At 45.5% G+C, this 6,649-nt stretch overlaps 1 pseudogene; it reads right to left on the reverse strand.

Moving 5' to 3' along the window:
- Positions 1 to 597: 597 nt before the first annotated feature.
- On the reverse strand, positions 598 to 5,965 carry LOC138998549 (large ribosomal subunit protein uL18-like; annotated as a pseudogene).
- Between the last annotated feature and the right edge of the window lie 684 nt (positions 5,966 to 6,649).

A 6,649-nucleotide genomic window follows, 5' to 3' on the forward strand; every position in this document is an offset into this window, starting at 1 on the left:
ATCAGTGATGAGAGAGAATCATTGATTGGCTGCCTCCTGCACACGCCACACTGGGGATTGAGCTCGCAACCCGGGCATGTGCCCTGACCAGGAATCAAGCCGTGACCTGGTTCATAGGTCAATGCTCAACCACTGAGCCATGCCAGCCAGGCTCCACTTAACTTTAACATGTAATTTTTTTTTTTAATGTTTAAACTGTAAAGTGTGTACTTGCCAACATACTATGAATTTCAAGATAAAAATGACCTCACTTTTGAAGGAATCCCATATAACTCCCATCCATTTTTAAAGGTATGTGAGCAGAGATCTTTGTCAGTTGAAAACTACATCTTTCTTTTTCTTCAAACTCATGTTTTTATCCCACTTCTCTCAGAATAAGAGAAGCATAAGTCTTATTTCTGGTTATCCTGTCGCAATTATCTGTAACAAAATTGTTTTATTTCCTCTGACTATAAGGCTGTTTAACTCAATCCAGAAAAATATTTGCATCATAAGTATTGTTAGTGTGCATTTGATCAAAGCCATGTAATACTAGTATATTGTCTTGATGAAGAATTCTAAATGTAAGATTTGAAATGCATTTTTTTTTTTTTTTTTTTTTTGCTGTTTGCCTAATAAGTTTATTGTCTCTCTTCTGGAAAATCTTCATAGAAAATTGTGATTTGGTTTATTAGCTCTCAGCAGCCCGTTCCTGAGTTCTGAGGAAGCTTGCTTTCTTCTGAGCTACCCGATCTTCTGGGCAAAGGCCATTTTGGGACGGTTCCACCTCTTCTTTTTAACTTCTTTCTTAGGCTTCTTCTCATAGACTGGATTCTCTCGTATAGTAGCCTGAGCTTTCTCATACATCCCCTCCATCATGTCTGGAGTTATGTTGTTCTTTCTATATTGAGAGAACTGTTTCTTGTAAGCATCTTCATCTTCTCCCATTAGATCACGCATATAACCTGCAACGTTCTGACCCATGATGTGCTTCCGATGTACTTCTGCATTGAATTCCTTGCTTTCTGAATCATAACCAGGGAATCGTTGGGTGCTGTGAGGGATAGATAGGCCTCCATCCACAGATCCCTTCAGGGCCCCCAAAACTTTATTTCCAGTAGTATTTCTGGCAAGCCCTGCATCCAAGTAGCAGGTGAAGGCACCAGGTTGACCATCAATGCTTTCCACGTTGTATTCACCTCTAGTCACCTCCACCTGGCCTTCATAGATCTTGTCCATGCAAACCTACTGAGAAGCCCGCGGGCCAGCAGCAGGCCAGTACAGTATGCTGCAGGATAACTTGTCAGGCCAACCTTCACATTATACTTGGGGGGTTCATGAGCAGAAACTGCACAAACTATCGTATCTCCTTCTATACGGGCATAAGCGATCTGACAGATGATATCTCTGTTGGTTACGCCGACTATCATCCCGTGTGGTACTTATTTTTATCCTGGATTGCCAAACGTTTCCGGGCACAGTAATCAGTTTTACCCTCTCACCGTCTTCTGAATTTCACTTGGTATCGCTTGAAGTAGGCCTTATTCTTGACAACTTTCACAAACCCCAGAAGAGAGACCCACGGCCGTGGCTTGCCACAGACCTGCAGGCCTAGCTTAACTCTGGTCTGAAATGCATTTCTTTCTCTTTTTTTTAAAATATATTTTACTGATTTTTTACAGAGAGGAAGGGAAAGGGATAGAGAGTTAGAAACATCCATGAGAGAGAAACATCGATCAGCCGCCTCCTGCACACCCCGCACTGGGGATGTGCCAGCAACCAAGAACATGCCCTTGACCAGGATCAAACCCGGGACCCTTCAGTCTGCAGGCCGATGCTCTATCCACTGAGCCAAACCAACAAGGGCCTGAAATGCATTTCTTAATGAGGTAAATGAAGGTTTAATAAATAATACTACTTGCTAGAATGAGATAAGGCTCATAACCAATTCTCTTCCTATTTTTCATTTTTTGTAAATGTAAGCAAGCATATGGAAATGGGAAGTGTTTTGTCAGAGCAAAGTCGCCCATTTTTTTTTTTTTTAAGTATATTTTATTGATTTTTTTACAGAGAGGAAGGGAGAAGGAGAGGGATAGAGGGTTAGAAACATCAATGAGAGAGAAACATCGATTCAGCTGCTTCCTGCACATTCCCTACTGGGGATGTGCCCGTAACCAAGGTACATGCCCTTGACCGGAATCAAACCTGGGACCCTTCAGTCTGCAGGCCGACGCTCTATCCACTAAGCCAAACCAGTCAGGGCGAAGTCGCCCATTTTTTAGTATGAATTATACTTGTAACCTTTTGACGTACAGGCAACTTGTTCAACCCAATGTGCTAACGATGTTTTGGGGCAATAGAAATACCTCAATGTTCCTTTTGCTCTACAATATTTAATTTTTTTATTATGAAACACTTCTAACATATAGTTAATAGTATAATTAACTCCTGTGTGTTCACTACCCTGTCTCAACAGGTATCAACACATGGTGAACTTTCATCTTTACCACCACACACATACACCCTTGGGTTATTTTGACAAATCCCAGATATAGTATTTCAACCATTAATACTTAAGTAGCCCTAGCTGGTTTGGCTCCGTGGATAGAGTGTTGGCCTGTGGACTGAAGGGTCCCGGGTTCAATTCCGATCAAGGGCACGTACCTCAGTTGCAGGCTCCTCCTGAAGCATGCATTGGTTGAGCCTTTTACCCTCAGGGGTTGCAGGCTCCTCCCTGGCCGGGCCCTGGTCAGGGTGTGTGCAGGAGGCAACCAATCGATGTGTTTCTCTCACATCGATGTTTCTCTCTGTCTTTCCCTCTCTCTCCCACTCTCTCTAAAAATCAATGGGAAAAATATTCTCGGGTGAGGATTTAAAAAAAAAAAAGATAAGCTGTGCTATCTTCTATTCGTCCCTCCAGGTCCCCTCTGTGCCCTGGGAAGATGGCCACATGGGCTGTACCACTGTGACCCTCCAGCTTCAGGTTGGGTTTGGTCAAGGAGGTGAGGTAGGATTTACTCCTCCAGGTCCCTGAATTGGGAAGCTCTCCCCAACCACCCGCCCTCCCCTGTGCCAGTAAGCAGTCCCTCCAGGCTCTCAGTTTATGCGATCCCAGCTCTACCGAACCCCAGGGGCACTGCATTCTCTTCCAAGCCCTGCCCATCTCTTTATTAACCTTTCCTTGCATTACCAGTGTGAGTGTGCCATCTGCTTCCTGCTGGGACCCTGACTCACAGGGAGACCAATTAAGGTCTCAACTAGTGAGAGTTTGGTGACCTGAATGGGAGAGTGGTGGTTAGGATGGAAAGCTGGAGGGGGAGGGGGGGGCGGCAGGGAATGCTGGAGGGATTTACTAGGAAGTGAGGTTGATTTACTGGGTGTTGGGGGCACAGTGGATCTCATTGGAACACCCGGCCAGCAAATGCTCCTTGGAAGAATTCTATGACCAGAACGTTTGGGAAGTGCTGTATTCCACCATTCTATTTGCAAGTCACGACACACATTAGCATATTAAAAAGCTTTGCAAAGCCCTAGCTGGTTTGGCTCAGTGGATAGAGCGTAGGCCTGAAGACTGAGGGGTCCTGGGTTTGATTCAGGTCAAGGGCACATGCCCGGGTTACAGGCTCCTTCCCTGCCCAGGCCCTGCTCAGGGCACATGGCTGGAGGCAACCAATCGGTGTGTTTCTCTCACATCAATGTTTCTCTCTGTCTTTCCCTCTTTTCCACTCTCTCTAAAAATCAATGGAAAAATATGCTCAGGTGAGGATTAAAAAAAAAAAAAAAAAAAGAAAGCCCTAACCAGTTTGGCTCAGTGGATAGAGCGTCGGCCTGCGGACTCAAGGGTCCCAGGTTCGATTCCGAGGGCATGTACCTTGGTTGCGGGCACATACCCAGTAGGGAGTGTGCAGGAGGCAGCTGATCGATGTTTCTTTCTCATCGATGTTTCTCACTCTCTATCCCTCTCCCTTCCTCTCTGTAAAAAAATCAATAATATATATATATTTTTTAAAAAAACAAAAAGCTTCACAAAGTCCCACAGTCGAGAAATCTGCTAGACTGTGTGTTACCTGGCTTTCCCCACAAGTATCTGACTGCAGTCTCAGTCCTCTTTTCAGGGAGCTCCTGTTAGCGTTTGTAAAGCTCATGTTCCATGGAACACGCTCCGAAATGCTGGAGAAAGAGGCTAGACTAGACCCTGACTTCAAGCTTTTTTATTTATTATTAATATATTTTTATTGATTTCAGAGAGGAAGGGAGAGGAAGAGAGAGACAGAAACATCAATGAGAGAGAGTCCTTGATCAGCTGCCTCCTGCACACCCCCTCTGGGAATCAAACCCGCAACCCAGGCACGTGCCCTTGACTGGAATCGAACCTGGGACCCTTCAGCCCGCAGGCTGATGCTCTATCCACTGAGCCAAACCAGCCAGGGCCTGACTTCAAGCTTTTAATAACTAGTTAATATTACTTAGGAAGCCTTTCCCTACCCCCACAAAGTTGCAGACATTCTCTATTTAGCCTTTAATTGTAGGAAATAATTTTCTTATGAATATGTAAGAAAGCACACTTGATAAAAATTGTACTTGCTAATAGCCTTTGTCTCTGGGGAAACACATTCCCAATTCTTGTAGGTACAGAGGCACAGAGATCTGGGGGTAGGTGTTGAAAAGAAACAGAAAAGATGATGAGATGGGAATTAAAGGGTAACTTTGCTCATAAACAGAGAACTCTGAGAGAACTAGCTTCCAAAAATGAAGAGAACCTGGCCAGGTAGCTCAGTTGTTCAGAGTGTTGTCCCCATAGGCCGAAATAGCAGGTTCAGTCCCTGGTCAGGGCACATGCAAGAATCAACCAATGCATGCTTCAATACATTGATGGAACAACAGGTCAATGTTTCTTTCTCTCTCCTCCCCCTCTCTCTTTCTCAAAATCAATAAATAACAAATGTAAATAATAAATCAAGAGAATCAGTGCTCAAACACTCCTTCCCACTAAAACACAAAGATCGCTTGGAGATCTGGCTGATTCTGGAGCTGGGTAGAAAAGTGTGTGACGAGCCTAGAATCTAGATCCTCTTGTGCCCTGAAAGAAAAGAAAATCTATAAAAAGTGGATGGACCTAACCGGTTTGGCTCAGTGGATAGAGCGTCGGCCTGCGGACTGAAGGGTCCCAGGTTCGATTCCGGTCAAGGGCATGTACCTTGGTTGCAGGCACATCCCCAGGAGTGGGTGTGCAGGAGGCAGCTGATTGATGTTTCTCTCTCATCGATGTTTCTAACTATCCCTCTCCCTTCCTCTCTGTAAAAATCAATAAAATATGTTTTAAAAAAAAGAAAAAGTGGATGGAGACGTGTTTAAAGGACACAAAGCCAAGATCTGGAAACAGCCAAGCGTCCATCAGTAGATGAGGGGCTAAAAAAACGGTGGGACATTTACATAATGGAATAAAGGAAGAAAATGTTAACCTTTGTGACAGTGCAGATGGCCAGTCAGAGGAAGACATAAGATTTCACTCGTATGTGGGATTTAATGAACAAACTGATCTACCAGGCAAAACCTAGAGACAGATTCAGATAGAGAGCAGGCCAACAGTTCTTGGGGGTAGAATGGATTGAGCAAAGGAAAAGGGAGAGAACTCAGGGACATGGACAACTCACAGTGTGGTGACTGCAGGGTGGAGGGGGTGGGTGGAGGGGGTGGAAGGCATAGAGGGGATAAAAGGTGATGGGCAAAAATAACGTTAAATTAATTAAGAAATAAATAAAGTTATAGGCTGTGTAAAACTTTATATAGATATATACTAGAGGCCCAGTGCACAAAATTCGTGCACGGGTAGGGTCCCTAGCAGCTGCCGGCTGCTGGCCAGGGCCTCCCTTTGCACCTGCCTTGGCCTGGCACGCCTGCTCACCTGCTCCATCATCCCGCTGTGGTCCCGCCTCCACTGCCGCCCGATGCCAGTGCCACATCGCCGACACCCGCCATGTTCCATGCTGCCCCCCGGTGGTCAGCGCACGACTAACTCCTGGTCGGTCAAACTCCCGCCTGTAGGGACAATTTGCATATTAGCCTTTTATTATATAGGATATATTTGTATTGATTTCAGAGAGGAAGGGAGAAGGAGATAGAAACATCAAAAATGAGAGAGAATCATTGATTGGCTGCCTCCTGCATGCCCTCCACTGGGGATGGAGCCCATAACCCAGGCATGTGCCCCGGCTGGGGATTGAACCATGACCTCCTGGTTCACAGGTCGATACTCAACCACTGAGCCACACCAGCCAGGCTGCAGTGGCTTCTTATCATAACAACAGCTGTATGGCAAGTATAGTGACAGCTTTCCAATTCCATAGGTGGCTTCCAGATTTTAGAAGACACAGTGGCTCTTTTGTGTGTTTTTTAAATATATTTTTTATTGATTTCAGAGAGGAAGGGAGGGGGAGAGAGAGATAGAAACATCCATGATGAGAGAGTTATTGATTGGCTGCCTCCTGCACACCCCACACTGGGGATGAAGCCCGCAACCCGGGCATGAGCCCTGAGACCGAGAATCAAACCGTGACCTCCTGGTTCATAGGTCGACACTCAACCACTGAGCCACGCCAGCTGGGTGGCAGTGGCTCTTTTGGTGGCCTGGTTCTGCAGGATGGCTCTCAAAGTCATGCCTGAATGTTTA

Source organism: Myotis yumanensis, unplaced genomic scaffold, assembly GCF_028538775.1.
Source record: "Myotis yumanensis isolate MYYU_CA2020_CCGP unplaced genomic scaffold, mMyoYum1.0.hap1 SCAF_20, whole genome shotgun sequence".
In the NCBI taxonomy this organism is placed as follows: Eukaryota; Metazoa; Chordata; class Mammalia; order Chiroptera; family Vespertilionidae; genus Myotis; species Myotis yumanensis.